We start from the raw sequence: 16891 nt of genomic DNA, 5'->3' as shown, positions 1-16891 counted from the left end.
AATAAATAAATAAATAAATATTTACTTTTTGGCTTTTGAGGGTTTTCTTTTTCAGATTTATTTATTTATTTTGGGGGAGGGGGGAATAGAGAGGGACAGAATCCTCAAGCAGACTCCACGCTGAGCCCAGAACCTGACATGGGGCTTTATCCCAGGACCCTGATATCATGACCCAAGCCAAAACCAAGCGTTAGATGCCCAACTGACGGGACCCAGGCACTCCTTGGCTTTTGAAATCTATTACAAATGTAGAAAGTCCTCCTTTATCCCACGATTTTAAATAAAATAATCATACACTCCTTAAACAGGATGACCAGAAGTTTTGGAAGCGTGAATAAATATGTATAATAAATGGCTTATTGATACTGTGTTCCATATTTATATGTGTTCATGACATGTTCAATGTGTTGTCTCTCATTAGTGCTCCATAGTTCAAATGCACTATAAAGTTGCATTAACAGGGACGTTCCATCCACCCCAGCACATGCATCTGTAATGCATTGATTTATATCTCTAATTTTCACTCTGCCTTTAACATCATCTCAGAAGATGTCATCAAAGCTCAACTTGTAAATATATATGTATATTTGTATTATATTACTTTATATAAATGTATTTATATATATATATTTTTCAAACTTTATGACCACTCTGTGCTTTTGTAGAAAAACTTTTTTAAATATTTATTTCTTTAATTCATCTAGAATTGAATTTTATATATGGCATGAAGATAGGATCTACATTCATTTTTTTTCCCAAATGAATCATCAGTTGTTCTAATACCCTTTATAGAGCAATCCATGTGGGATCTATGAATGCCCATCTCAAGGGGGGAAGATGAAGAATTTTAAGCTACTTAACAAAGCAATGAAAGTTGAATGTAGATGAGACCTTGGGGGAAGAGAATAGAAACAGGGAAGGATGGTGCATAGCCTTGAACCTCAGGACATGTGTACCTTTAACGGGGGAGAGGAAGGAAAGGAATTAACCAAGAGGTAGGTAGAAGGGCTCAGAGTGGTGTCATGGAAGTTCTGGATTAAAGTAGTTTCAAGATGAGACGAGGGCAGCAGTGACCAGCAGGGAAGCAAGAGTGTACTGTGAAATGGGTGAAAGAGAATATTTGATACACTGGTTATGCAGTTAATTGAATTCCATGGTACAACTGTGGTATAACTGGCTTTTGGATCGTTTTGGATTATCTTCAATTTATTCTATTGTTTTCATCCATGGATATGAATATTTATGAGCTAACTGTAGGCAGGCTGTATTTCTAGGTAGTAAAGTGAAATTTTCTGAACACATTTTAAAATTCTGAACGCATTTTATTTAAATTTTACTTGTATGGTGCATTTGAAAAGTATTTTCAATGAAAATCCAGTGAATGTTCAATGATATCACATATATAAAAGAGCTTGTGACCCAAACAAATCTTACAAATAAAAGATACCGTTTGTGTATGTAACACGTGGTGGCTTTTCCTCACCCACTTGGTGAAAATATGGAGCACACTTGGCAGGCCCCTGAGCATCACCGTGTTTGTCAGCGCCTATAGTAATGCTATGTACGACAGTTTAAGCTTGCTAATTCTTTGTTTTTATATGCTAGTCATTTCTAACACCTGCTTGTGCCTCACTTTTCTCTGTTTCTCTCTTCAGAGGAGGTGGAGAGAGGTAGTGAATTTGTCCCCATTTAGTTTGGACATACTGTTTGATCAGCCTGTAGCCACGCCACAAGGGTGATAATCACCGTATAAATACACACCAACACAGCGTCACACTAGCCTCTCCCAGCTGCCTTGGAAAACAGCCAGTCTGCAAAAGACGAAGCCGTGTGTGCTGCTCTGCTCGGCTGCGCACTGGCTGAGGATGGATGGAGGGACCGGGAGCAGCTGCTCTACAGTAAGATGGCTTGTGAAGGAAGCTCCGTGGAGGCATTGACTAAAGAGCCCATAGGAAATGTTGATGTGACACCAAGGGAGCTGCCATTCGTGATGAATGAGGGGCACTGTCTGTGGGCAGACATGGCACATGGCAGTGTGACAGAGGTGACTCATTTTGATTCAAGGTGTTGAGCAGGCTGTGAAGCTAAAAAAATCAGCAAACAGTGACAGGCCGTGCACTAGTGCCTGTAGTCAGAAGGCAGGGCTTGACCAGCTAAGCTCTCTGTTTGGAGCCATTGGAAGTGTTTTGTTGTTTTCTTGTTTTTTTAAAGCTATAGCCATAAATATGGAAAGTAACATTGCTAGCATCATTATAATCGTATATGAAGGTAGATGACGCACATCCATAAATCATACTAATGTATGCCAGCTAATGGCGATATGCCGAATGCTGTATTCCACACAAGTCTTCCTGTCATCCTCTATCTGCTTATCCTGATTTATCTTCTTCACAGCCTTATCTTTGCTGGATATTTTATTATGTGCATTTATTTCATTATAGATCATTACCTTACAAGCCCTAACTAAATAGAGGTCGCAGGGGGTAGGCTCTTTGAACGGTCTTATTTCCTGCTGTATCCCTGGTGTCAACACCAGTGCCTGCATGTAGTAAGCCCTGGAGATAGATAGATAGAGAGATAGATTAATCGATCTCGCATATTTGGAAAACAATGTAAAAATTCAGTCTGATGTATTTCTCATGGTTTCTCATAATATTGGAGAGGCTCAGAACATCAATTTAGAATCATAAATGTGCTCATTAACCAAACAGTAGTTTTCTTCAAGGCAATTCCTAAATAACTGAGTTTTACAGTATTCAAAATCTCTGATGCCACATTTCTGATGGATTTATCAGTTAGCGTGAACAATTTAGCCAGTAAACTCATTGTCTTCTGCTCATGCTGTCAAATAACAGGTTTGGACTAATTCCCCTCCTGCCTTTTCCATCCCTCCTATATTTCCCTGGAGAGGGTGTCATCACAGCACAAAAACTTACCTCTAACGCACTGTCAGTACATTGATAATAGGAACCAAATGATCTATGTCCCTTCATAATTGGGTGTGTCTGTGTGTAAAAGGAAGTGAGAAAATTATGAGTTTTCCTAGGTTGAGAAAACAAACTGGTTGATTATTTTAGGTGGAAAATGGGCTCTCAGCTTGGAGGTATTCAAACAGATTCAGAATAAACTCTGTCAGACCAAGTGAAGCTGGCAGCTGTTCCTGAACCAATCAGACATCAGCATCATCTAAGAACATTAATAAGCAAGTGAACAGCCCCTCCAAAGCAAGAACAAACAAACAAACCCAGGTGACAAGACCCCATTCTGGGAGTACATCTGTGGAGTGCTGGACTCCTGAATGAAGAAAACTCCCCACGTGGTCCTCTTGTACAAAAAGCATTAGGAACCACAGAAGGCTAGGGTTTGGATTTCAGGTAGAAAGTTGGATCAGTTCAGCCTTTCTCAGGTATCACCTGAGACCACCTGTAACTACTTAGTCAAGGCTTTTCCCGCGGGGAATTCAGTTGTGCCAGGGTTGGGGCCCAATAATCTTTTCCTACTTTTTAATTTTTTAGGATTTTTAGTAAGGTTCCAGGTGATTCGTATTTTCAGGCACATTTGGGAAACATTAATCTAGAAGACCTTGTGGCCTGGTCCGGTCCTCAGATTCTATGGTTATTCAAATAATTATCTACTTTATCTGTGTGTAGACTCAGTTTTTAAATGATTTTTTTTTTCTATTAGGAGTCATGTAACTAAAATCATAGGCGGTGGTACATAAATTGGGCAGTTTATGCTTGGCTTACAGACACATAAACAAATAAAGAGGCTTCATTTCATGCAAACTTCTCTGTGGAATGGCATGCCCTATGGATCACTGGGCCCAGTAATGTTTTTCATTTGTTTGTGTGCACACTCTACGGTCCTGCAGTCTGCGGCGTGCAAAGGTTAAACTCAACAGCTAGAAAAATGATGACAGTAACAAAGTTTAAATAACAAAAAAGCATGGTGCATGAAAACCAATCTTCAAAACCCATAAAACTAACCAGTGCCAATTCCTCATTATATTTTTAACTACATCATGATTATGCAACTTGAACCACCCTACAAGTTGCAAAAACAAATAGCCAGGACTTAGAGCAGTATTTCCCAGCGGTGATTCGGCTTTGAATTTTCTCTTTCTTGCTTTTTTAAAAAACTATATATTTCAAGTGGATTAAATAAGGAATTTTAATTAAGAAAACAATGTTCAGAGCCCTATTTGCTTCTCAGATGCTGTACTCCACGGTCTAGTAAGCATTTTAATGAGTTGTAACACGGCAAGATGTTTCTAGTTCCTTTACATCCTTGACTCCATCAGCATATATTTCTGCCAGACTTTCAAAATGAATTCTATTTTCTCAAAATGGATAATTCTTAACAAAGAGCTTACTGAAAGAATTTATTCCTATTCTACATTTTTAGGTACCTAATTTAAAGTATAAGCTATTCTTTACCCTAAGTAGCATTGAACTAATTTTTCCATAGTCATTTTTACATAGATATTCACACTGCAGAAGTCTTTGGTTATTTTATCTTACTTTTAGGTCTCCAGATGCTGCAGACAATAATTATAGAAATACAGAATTTTGTAATTTGAAATAACATCTGAGATCATTTATTGTAACATTCCCAATTTTCAGATGTGAGAAATGAGACTCACAAGGACTAAGTGACTTGCTTAAGACCATTAATTCAAGACAACCAATGCCAGCACCTGAGCATTCAGAAGCCAGATTCTGAGTTCTTTCCAACTTGTACATTGACTTCAAGTCCCCTCACCCTAATAAGACATGTTCGTTCTGAATTAGTCTTTTAAGCTATTCAAAGAGATCGTTAGAAATGTTTTTGAAAATAAGATATTTCTGCTTCTTATACTATGTGCAAATATGTTTTTATGTACGCACACAAATTTTTAATTTCTGTCATAACGCACGTATGCATTTAGTAATAAAATATCTCTCCAGACCCAGACTTAGAAATGATTTTCTTCAACCAGTTTGTGGCTTTTATGTTCTCCCTTCTTCTCTTCTCTTTTCCTCCTGTTCAACCTTTATATCTCAATTCAAGCATCATTTCCTTAGAGGACATTTCTCTGAATGCCCAGACCAGGTCAGGAATGAATGTTACATCCTCTCTTAGCACCTTTAACCTTCCATCACAGCACTTGTAATAATTGTGATTGTCCATTTATTTGTGTGATTACTTAATTAACGTCTGTCTTTCCCCCAATCTAGACTGACTCTAGCCACATGAGGACTGGGCCACCTGCTGTTGCTCATGATTGTCCCCCAGAGCCTGGCTCAGGGCCTGGAACACAATACCTCCTTAGGAATCATTTATGGCGTGAATGAAGAAATGAGTGAAATTTCCTCTACCCTAAAATCTATACTTTAAGTAATTACTCTATTTCCTTCCTTTCTTCTAGTATCAAATTCATGAAAAGTGGTTCCTACTCTTGTAACTCCAATATGCTGTAAGTAGACTTTACTCCAAGCACTTGCAAGTGACCCCAGCCTCGGGTTCACCTCAAAGGGATGTTTCAAGATGAACTGGTCTGCAGGAACATCAAAGCCATCTTCCTGGTTTCCTAGATCTAAAGAGAAGGAGGGAGGAGACCATGCTTGAGAGCACGAATGAGAAGCTCCACGAGACTCCCAGCAGAACTTTAGGCAGTGATTATAGCTCAGCATCGCTCAGGGTAGACCCTCAACATTTATCCCAGTCTAGAGGGGTGGTGCTCAACACCTAAACATCAGAGTTCCTCAGGTTCTTCTTAAATATTCATAAAATGATAACATCTGCCATTTTGTCTTGGCTGTAGGAAAAGGCCATTTGCTTGGACGGTTTGGGAAACTCCATGGGGTGAAGGAAATAAGTCACAGTGACCCCTTAAGTAAATTGAGATGGATGAGTCCCTGAACAGGGGATGAAGATGCATGAACTTGATGATTGAGGAAGGGAAGTGGGGCGAGCTGGCTGTGCCTATGCCACCTAAACCAAGGTTGGTAGAGTATGCCACCCTACATCCTGGTCCCAAACCAGGGGCCAAAGGAAAGTCAATGAAGAGCATCCTCAGAGAGACTTCTGCCTTCCCAGACCCATATGCACTCTCCCTGGAATGCCAGGAAGAAATGCCACCTATACATTTAAGGCTTACAGGGGCCTTGTCCTGAGTAAACATGTGGTTTAGATAAAAGACTAGGTTCCTACAGTCTAGGAAAAGACGACAGGATGAGGGCAGCCATCTTTGAAGAAGGTGCAGAGATTTTACTGAAAAGGTGAACCAGAACTGGTAAGCAGGTTCCTCATTCTGGAACTGTGAAAATTAGGCCCAGATTCCACAGCCTAGATGCACAATGTGCCCCTGCCACATGCAGACAGTGAAAAATCCTGTAAGAGATTATGGAAAGGTGGTTTTGTGGATCCTAGGGGTAGCCACATCAGGAAGCAAGTTATACGCTCATCTCTGGCTTGGATTCTTGGTCACCACCATACCCTCTGTGAAGACTTGTGAGAGCTTACAGACTGATTTGAGCTGTGCTATGGAGAAGTAATGGAAATTCTCATCTCCTGACCGAGTGTAAAATGGGGTAGATGCCCTGCCCCTTCCCAAGGGTGGTGGTGGCAACAGCAGACCCCAGTGGAAGCTTGTGGGCCTGGCAGAGTGCCCCCGAGGAGGCTCGCTGACAGGAGTGTTGGCATCATTAGACTTGACCAGGGGACTGCAAGAGGCTGCACAACTCCTTCCTAAGCAAGCACAAATGCTTGAGAAATAACAGGAGACAGAAGTCAATCATTATGTGCATATTAAACAGGACTACGGCATCCTTAGCACTTACAGCCTGGTGAAGAATAGTCATTCTACTTACTAATGAAAAGACTTGAACTCAAGCTACATGAATTAGTTTATGTGACACACAGTGTCGAGAGCAGTGTGTAACACTTCATTCCTAATAGTAACTAGTGTTAATTATCACATACTGCCTGCCAGACACTGTTCTAGTGGCTTTGTGCATATACTCTCATTTAATCCTCATAACAATCCTGTCAGGTAGGGTTTTGTTGTTGTTGTTGTTGTTGTTGTTTGTTTTTTGGTTTTTTTTAGCCCCACTCTGCAGATGATACTCTCTTGCCCAAAGTCACACAGTGAGCAAGTGGGTCAGAATATGAACCCAGAGAGTCTGACTCCAACATGGGTCCCCCAGTCAATATCTATACTTCTCTCCATTGACCCCAGTGTGGTAGCGTGAGTGGCCTCCATAGACCTAGGTGACGAACTCACTTTTTTCTTGGGTGTTCATTTAAATAGCCCACATCTGTTAAACAGACCCCTCCTTGACATGCTGACACCTGTGATGTGCTGACAGGCCGTGCTGGTACACAGAAGACGCCCTGGTCCCAGGTCAGTTGCCCCTCACTGTGTTAATTGCAAAACAGCCTGCAGAGCAGCCATGGAGCTGATCTCTTAGCCACACAGGTGTATGGCATGTAGGCACAAACCCTGCCTACTCTTTGCCCTTTAGATCTCATAAAGTTTTTTCCCATTCCTCCTGTGTCCCTGTTCTATTTCCTCAGCCATAATGGCCCCATTTCCTCTTGGTGTGCCCTATAGAGTTTTGAATACTTTTCATCAGTCTGTTTCATGGACTCCCTGCCTCCCTCGTCTTCCTACCTTTGAAATGTTGACATCTCAGGGTTCTGTCTTCTCTTGTTGCTATCTACACTATCTTTGGGTGCTCTCAGTCAGTCCCATGGCTCCAGGCACCACCAGGATGCCCACAAATCCCAGTTATCTCTCTCCTGCCACATCTTTTTCCTGCTCTGGGACTCATTAAGATTTTACTATAAAGGATGTATGAAATGTGGGTCTTTTTCCTGAAAGATATTTTAACTTAGTTGCTGTAAATTGCACATTTTAAAGGAAACAAATATTGTTCTTAGGTCCGTGTTTATTCAAACTATCTTGATTTTTAGTTAAACTTAGAATATGATAATAAACACTTTGTAGTTTATTTAAATCATAATTATATGTTAGCTATTTAATGTGTACATTTAATTTTTATTGGTAATAAAAATCATAATACCAAAGTAAGGATTAAAAGCCACTTAGGGGAATATAGAAATATTAACTAATAACATCTTAGTACTTACATTTAATAGAATTATTTTTTGAAATTATCTTGTCTCAGAAATTAAAACATAAAATTAATTTCTAGATATTCAGTTTTTAAAGCACTTTTATACACAGAAAAAACTTAGCCATTTACATAGGCACAAACTTTGCTTATGAGGAAGACAAATGTTTCCTCAGTAGCTGTCCGTAAATACAGTTACCAATGAAAAATGGAGAACTTCACTTTCCTTATTAGTCTCTAGAAACATCCAGAGGATTTTCTTTCTTTCTTTAATATAAAAATGAGTTAATGCTCTTCAGAATTTTCTGTCCATAGTTAGCCCCTCTGAAGCTAGATCTCAGAACAAAAAGAAGAAAAGTGACTTTGGAATCACTCAGATAATCCAAGAAAATCTTTTAATGTCCATACAAAATACTTAATTTAAACCATGGTAAACCATTGTGTTTGGGCTTCACTTTTTCTCAAGGGTTTTACTTTTTTTTTTTTTTTTTTTTTTTTTTTTTTTTTTTTTTAAGTTACTTACAGATGATCTGGGCATAGAAAACAAGTGAAGGACAAAGCCCAGGACATAGGTCACCTATTCTGACTCGGCATCGCCATCTACTGAAACTGTAAAATGAAACATCCTGAAACATTTAAATCTGTAGTGTCTCTATAAATTACAGTAAATAAACAAGCATGAAGCATTGTGAAAATATGAAAAATAGTGCTGTTTGGGTCCTCAGAATTGGTGAGGCAAGTCTGTGTTAGCTCTTGGTGCCCACGTAATGGCCGCGAGGGCCCGTACACAGATCAAGATGTCGCCAGAGCCTCCTGTGCCGCGCTGCAAAACTGCACGGAGTCTACCAAAAGGAGGGGCCCCAGCAAGCCCGTGGAGCCTTTGGCACACCCACTGGCCCCGCCACACCCGTAGTTTAGATGAAGAGTTACATCTGTCTGCACATCTGAATCCTTGTATGGGTCATCCCCACGGGAAAAGGTGGTCCGACAAGTTTGGCTGGCTCAGTCGTTTCGGGGCAGCTGGGAACTCAGCAGCGAGGAGGAAGCTTCAGAGCACGTGCACTATTCCTGAGAAGACCCAGACCTGACAGTGAAAGTGAATGGAGTGTGACTGGGTGGTTCGTTCATGGAGGTGTCCTCATTGGCTCTCACTGGTAGTTGGTTACGGAGCCTGGGAAAGAAAAGGTAAAGGAAGAAGAGAACAGGAAGAAGCAACCCTAGAAGAGGCAGGGATCACTCCATACACAGAAGCTAAGGTGCCACAACGGTAGAGAGAAGAAGCACGACGTGGTTATGAGCTAAGTGTATTAAGCTAGATTGCCCGGTTTCGAATTCCAGCTCTGGTGAACTTGAGGAAGTTATTTACCCTCACTTTGCCTCAATTTCCTCGTCTACAAATGGTAATAATAATTGTCTTCACGTAGGAGGGCTGTTGTGGTATTATATGAGTTAAAATAGGTGGAGCACTTAAAACAGCATGAAACAGAGTAAAATTGCCCAGGGAGTTTGAACCTTTGTCATTGTAGTGATACATGTTCCTACATAGTGCCTGAATACATCACTGCTTTACCCTGAACACCAGCCACATAGCACACGAGCCATGGGGTGCGGAATATGGGGACCTGCAATAGTTCTCAAGTGCATCTCTGTATGAGTCCCCTCTTATCTTTGGGGAAAATGTTCTAAGACCCTCAGTGGATGCCTGAAACCATGAAAACCAAACCCTATGTATACCATGTTGTTGTTGTTGTTTTAAATACATACATAACTAAGGTAAAATTTAACTTATAAATAGGCATGATAAGAGATTAACAGCAATAACTAATAATAAGAACAATTATAGCAATATACTGTAATAAAAATTACGTGAATGTTTTCTCTCTCTCTGAAAATATCTTACTATATTGTGCTTATTGTTTTTGTGATAATGTGAGATAGTGAAATGCCTGTGTGATGAGATGAAGTGAGGGGAATGACAGAAGCACTGTGGCAGAGAGGTAGGTTCCCATTCTTCCCCCATCTGCTTCTGGACTGCAGGTGACCATGGCTAACTAAAACCACGGATAAGGGGGAACTACTGTGTTTGACTAAAAGGAGAAGAACCCCTTCTAGAGAACATGAAACTATTAGGGCTATTAGTGCAAGACTACATAAATCTGGCACAATTTGGTGACATCTTAGCACCTTTCTGTGGGGAATTGGCACATGTGCACACACATAGTGAGCTCTCACTGCACGTCACACATTCTATTAAACTCTTCATGTGTACAGTTTCACTCACTCAGAATTCTGGTAAACCGAGCCTAATTATTGTCTTCATTTTAAAGATGAAGACTGATGTTTGGATGAGTTAAGATCAGTTGGAATCAAACAGCTGGTAAGCGGTGTAGCCAGAGTTTGCACCCAAGCCTGCCTGACTCTGAAACCAGTGGTCTTGATGATTGTGCTAGGAGGTGTACGGGATAGTGGTCAACAGGAGGCCAGGGCAGCAAGCAGTGCTTGTCATGCTCTGAGGAGATGGCTACATTTTCTGGAGTGTGTAAAGTGAAAATTATTAAGCTGTGTTCTTTTATCACAGAGTTGAGATTTAACAGTCACGAGTAAGTGTATAGAAAATGGAGTTTGTTTCCTATATCTGAGCTCAACTTCTCTTCAGCCCTTATTCCTGCTAATGGTGGGAAATGACCAGTATGTGTAAATTCTGGGGCTTCCGCACATTGCTCATATTTTGACAGCTTGGATTCTTCCTTATAGAAGATTTTCATAATTCTGCTCCAGTAATATCCTGTTCCCACATTTACCTGGATAGTACCACATTTTACGTTGTTTGTTGTTGTTCCTATGGCCACCTATCTGGATTGAGTAATTTGATTAGTGGACTGGTTTGCAATGATTGTCTGGATTATTTACCCTCCTCCCCTTATCCCCTTTCATATGTAATTTTGTAGAGTTTTTCTACTCTGCGTATTTTAACCTGCTATACCCACCCCCCTCCACTTTGGCACTGGGTTCAAGCATGTGACTTGCTTTGGCCAGTGCAATATTAGCAGAAAGAATACAAGCAGAAGTTTGGAATGGATTTGTGCATTGAGGCTTCCTTTCTTGTGCTTCTACTAATACTATAAAGGCATATTAGGGTAACCTCCTGAGGTCGAGAAGCAGTTGAAGCAGATCTGAGGCTAGCTTAGATCAGCTGTCAGCCAGTTGCCAGACATATCAGTGAGCCTGACCAAGCATTACCTAGCTGACCATCCAGCTGATACCAGACATATGAGCCATAAATGCTTATTGTTAATGCTGTTGATGCTTTGTAGGTTTTATTATATAGTACTGTGACAATAACATAAAAATGTAATTTGGGGACTTTTTAAAAAGGGATGTGAACAGAATTTAGGTAAACCAGAGTTGCCAGTTTAGAAGTAGTAGCAGCAGGATGCCCTTAACCACACCTAGGCCTGAAAGGACAAGGAAAGAAAGAGGGTAATAGAATTTAGAGAAAGAAATGTATGGATATCAGACCTTGAACCCCAGTCAGTCGGTGGTTACACTGCAGGGAAGGAGTTGGGGAGTAAATACCCTCATCTCACTTTTCCCACTAGACGTACTAGCTAACTATTAGATGAACTTGGTCTAAGATTTCATAGGCACCCACTCTGGACAGTGGTGTTTCAGGAACTGGGATTAGCACCAGATCAGAGGTGAGGCTTTAATAATACTCAGCAGTTCTGAGTATTTTCCTTTCCATAGGGCATAGTCAACCTGGTAAAATCGCCCCAGGTCCCCGTGGGAAGGACTGGGGTAAGATTTAGGAAATTGGCCTCTGGCTGTGCTGCATTGTTCTTCCTCAAAGTTCCCAGCCTCCCTCTCAGTTAAGGGCCTCTGGATTTGTGAACTGGCTTAAGTCTGGTTGGGCAAGGTATAAATTTCCCTCTAGTTATTTGAGTTAAGTTTCTGATGACCAAATCTAGAGTATATCTGCTAATACAGAGATACCTTAACGGGCAGCCTATCTGCTTTATTTCTAGGGATCATTGATAATTCCATGATCAATTTGTCATCCCCACAAATTCTTGTGGGTAAAAATAGTTTGACTTCATTTTTCCCAGAGGTGTATTGTTTAATTGCATGCACCTTATTGCTGATGTGCCAATACCTTGTTTCTACCCCTCTGGGATTGCGTTATTTCCACTGAGATCAGGGAACTAAATTTTAATGCAGCATTATCCATTGTTATCTCTAGCTTGCAAAGGACAGCCACCACAGAGCTTTTCAATCTTTTGGTGTCATTCTCATCAGTGCTTTGGTAAAGAAAGTATTTTGGGGGCCTTTCCGTGGGGTATGGCTGGGGTGGTGACCCAGTTGCATGTAATGGATCCATTCCAACCTCCCATTTCCCCTTAGAACTCCTTCCTCTCCAGTAACTTGGGCGTTTCTACATTTTGACCTCACTGATGTAGATTAAGGGTCAGCAAACTTTCAGTAAAGAAATAGATAATAAATATCTTAGGCTATTAAGATCATATGGCCTCTGTTGCAGCTACTCAGCTCTGTCATTGTAGCCCAAAAGCAATCATCAACAATACAAAAAATGAATAAGTGTAGCTGTGTTCCTATAAGTCTATTTACATGAATAGATTAAGGACTCGATTTGGCTGATGGACCAACATTTGTTGATCCCTGATGTAGATAACTTTTGGATCCACCTTCAATTAGCCAACTTGGCACATTATCATATAATCATCATATCAATACCACTGCCATGTTTACGGATGGCCTAATACAATACTTGTGTGTCCTGGGTGAACAGACTTTAATGAATGCAGCTAGATCAAGCTTTATGTTTCATTATAGATCTAATACTCGTAGATTTTACTTCCATACATGTTCCTCAACACTGCCAGCATATGTTATTTCTCTTTTGGTGTATAGCCTATCTCCCTTGGTGATGGCCTTGTATTATTCCATCTGGACTGTGTAGGGCTTTCACTCTTGTTAGGGTCCAGAGTTAATGAGCAGTGTTTGGGATGGATCCTGACAATAGGCATTAGTTTGTGAGGCAACTCTCCCTGGTTAGTCATTAAATGACTTTTACTAAGGATTAAGCTAGTTCCCTTAGAAGGAGTGTGGGGAAAGTATTTTGAGGGAAAGAGAGTTCCTTGAATTCTACAAGGGATGTTCAGAGAGTTGTAGGTTCAGAATCACCAGCCTCATCTATATCTGCTATTCCATATCTCAGGGTCCTATTCCTTTCGCTTTCATAAGGACCCTGCATTTCATTAGGGCCGGGAAATATTGAGCATTTAATTGCTGATGTAGTTCTGTAAACCTTAGGATCAAGTTTACAATAGAGTAATTTGAAGAGCATCTGAAGAGGGATTATTGAAGGATTGGGCAAAGTTTAGGGAAAATACTAATGCAGCTGATGGCGGGATGGATGATTAAGAGACAGGCCACCCTGCTACAATTAAGGGACACCAAAATATACTAACTCAAGAGAGAAATGTATTACTTTCCAATGTAAGAATCCAGTGGTGAGTGGTCTATTGCTAATAGGAAAGCTCTAACTTTTTCAGCCTACGACTTCCAACATTGTCCCAGTTATCTTCATTTTATAGGAGATGAGAAAAGGAAAGGGGGAGGTTCAGGGGAAGTAGCATTGACTCTTAGATAACCTGGATGTTGCATGCATCATTTCTGCTCCTATCTCATCAGTCAGAACTGTCACTAGCCATGCCTTCCTTCAAGAAGGCTGGAAATGTAGCTACTCTCTGGGTGGTCACATGCCAGGCTGAAATATGCTAGGGTTTATCATTAAAAGGAAGAATAAGAGATATACTGAGTGATAATTTGCTGTAACTGCCTCAAATGACATTGAAGGTAAACCTCTAGCAGGCAATACTTATAAGGACACATGGAAGGTATGAGAACGATGGCCTGAGACCCATATTGTATTCTTGGGGAATTTATTTTTGGACTGAATTTGTAAGTTGGTTCATGAATTCATTTGGTTTAGGATTTTGTTGTGAATATTCAATACTCTGAGGTACATTTGTTGATCAGAGAGAAATTATGCAGTAAATGCTATTCTTTTGTTATTGAACTCATTGTGACACTCATAATTCATTTTTCTTAATATGTGCTCTTCTCCAGTCATAATTTATTTTTGTAAGCTTATATTTACATTTGCTTTTTCGATTAAGATCTGCACTGATGAAGGGACAAAAGTCTAGAAGGGTTATTGGTACTAGACAAGTATACTTTATTTCATTCAACATATTTCATTCATTCATATTTCATTCAAGCTCTGAAAAGAATTTTCTTATCTATTTATTAAGGTCTCAAGGCCTCATATTTTGCCTTTAATCAAATAGTGGGGAAATGTATTTACTCCTATTTCATGCAGATCTAAATCCTGTTGGTGCTAATTCATGATAATGTAATAAGAATTTGACATGAAGGCAATATTAAAAATATAGCATGCTCTATGATAAAAATTGCAATGGTGGTTCTAACATTACCATTTTTGACTGATGTTAGGATTGGTGCCAAAAAGAGATTATTTTTGATATTTGAAATATGAAAAAAATGAAGCATTACATCTACTTGACATTATCATTTCTGATTATGCTTATCTCCCTTAATTTTAACCCTGGAGGGTAAGATAAGAGGTTAGTCTTTTTAGAAGATTAAAATATATTTTTAGTTCTATTTTTCTAAGCTAAGTAGAGTGAAGAATTGAGAAAATATGTGGAAAATTCAGCAATATTTTTGACTACTTTACCACGTACATGGTGCTACCTTACTTCCGTTTCATGTGGTATCATGAGGGTAATATTGTTTCCTTTTTTGCAGAGGAATTAAGTGAGGTTTAGAGATATTAAGGGCAGTAACTCATTCAACAACAAACATTCATTTGGTAGGAAATCAAGAATAAGGCAACTCTATCTCCAAATTCTGTGTATTTTCTATTACACCATACTGTCTCTCATTATAATAGACAAATCATGATAATTCATATTTAAAAAGACTACCTATATTCTGGCAAGTCACTTATTTTACTTTCTAGTGTAGATTTCCAAAAAGAGAGCTTGGAATGCCTAAGTTCTTAATGTGTTTATTGTTATTTTCTAGCACAGATGTCCAAAAAGAGAGTTTAGAATGCTTAAGTGCTTATTAAATGTGTTCGTGCTCATGATCCATGTTAAATGCTGTCCATTGTATGTCCTAATCATTGGGCAAAGATTAATATGGTCAAGAGTGGTTGGTACAGTTGAGGCAGCTTCTGGTGTGATATTTCTCAAAGTGTGTCATCTGTGATTGGTGTGGAGTTAGGGAGCATTCAACGTGAGAAGGTGAGGCCCACCAAGTCTTGGTGATTTAGAACCTTAAAAATGTTAAATTAAAAAATTGAAAATTAGATAAATTCACATAAGATAAAGAATTTCTATATAATTGTTTAATCTCAGTGAGATCATATTGCTTTAATTTTCCCCAGAATAACAGTATCTGGTTTGGATAGTTTGAGCTACTGGTCAGGTTCTACATTCTTTCCTTCCTCTTTATTTCTCTAGAAAATCCCAACTTGCAGGGATTTGGCAAATTAGTCAATACTTCTGGATATTCAGACCAAATATACATCTAGTGATTTCACAGATTTTTCATACTAAAGACAACATTAAGCAACAGCACCAGATGTAAAATTATAAGCGATCATACACAGAAGCTGAAAGATCTAGTTAATGTTTCATTTTGGGAGGTAGAGGCCAGTGACCCTCTAACTTCATTCTGGGATTCATTTAACTCTGTTCAGTTTCAGAATTTATACAAGGTAATAAAATATATTTTATAACACATAAAATGTGTCATCAATTTCTGCCTATAGGTATGAAGAATATCATTAACTGTTATAAGTTAAACTCTTAGAGATAAGCCATTTGCATCACAGTTTGGTTTTCTCAAGAAACCCGGTATCTTGTCTTTAACAATAGTAATATTTTGTTCCTGATGTAAAGGGTTCAACTGTTTGAAAAATACTAGATAAATCCCTAAGTATGTCAATTGAGGAAATAGTTTGAAATCGTAGAAATGGTCTATTCTGCATAACTGGGTTTGCTCATTTAAAAGTAACACTTTACTTCTTATGGAGTACATTTCATGTAGAGAAGGGTCTCTTGTCCTTGCTGACCATTTCTTTATACAGTGTGCTGAAAATAAAGTTCTCAGAGTCTCTGCATATTGGACATTGGTTATGCTTTGTCCACTGATTATAATCTGGTGGGACTCTTATCAAGAGCCTTTTCCTCTGCTATTCAAGGTGGAGTATTTGAAGCCTATGTAGAAGAAAAAAGGTAATTAAACAGTTCTGTGCCAGATCAGTGGCAGGCTTCCATCATCCTGGCCCTGATATACAATGATTGCTTCCTGATCCTTAGTCTTGGGCTAATTGCATCCCTGCCATTCCCAAACCTATTCACTGGCCTGCCATCAATTCTATGAATTCTTGTTACCATTCCAATAAGTTTATTTTTATTTAAATCAGCCAGAAATTGGTTTGGTTGTAACTAAAGAATGTTGACCTGATTATATTCAAAATTATTCCTATTTCCTGCAACACCGAAACACAAATTATTATTTTTTTATATTAATAAAGCAAGGTGTTTGGTATTATGGTGCAAAATAATACCCTTTCTTGTCACACAGCTAGTGAGTGCTACTTAAGTACTTATCCCAATACACCATTTCTAGACTGTTCAATATCAAAATATGCAAAATTA

The 16891-nt window shown here is 39.2% G+C and overlaps 1 long non-coding RNA gene across 2 annotated transcripts in view; it reads left to right on the top strand.

Annotated features, from left to right (window-relative positions):
- The window catches only part of LOC103657980, a 172985-nt gene extending 162993 nt beyond the window's left edge, over positions 1–9992 (top strand). For both annotated transcript variants that reach the window (XR_005833896.1, XR_005833895.1), the window contains exon 6: positions 8633–9992. This is a non-coding gene — a long non-coding RNA (uncharacterized LOC103657980). The remainder of the gene's footprint in view (positions 1–8632) is intronic.
- The last annotated feature ends 6899 nt before the right edge of the window (positions 9993–16891 follow it).

This window comes from Ursus maritimus, unplaced genomic scaffold, assembly GCF_017311325.1.
Source record: "Ursus maritimus isolate PB19 unplaced genomic scaffold, ASM1731132v1 scaffold_11, whole genome shotgun sequence".
Lineage (NCBI taxonomy): Eukaryota > Metazoa > Chordata > Mammalia > Carnivora > Ursidae > Ursus > Ursus maritimus.
Note: the sequence above shows the minus strand (reverse complement) of the source record. Positions and strands in the feature narration are given on the sequence as shown.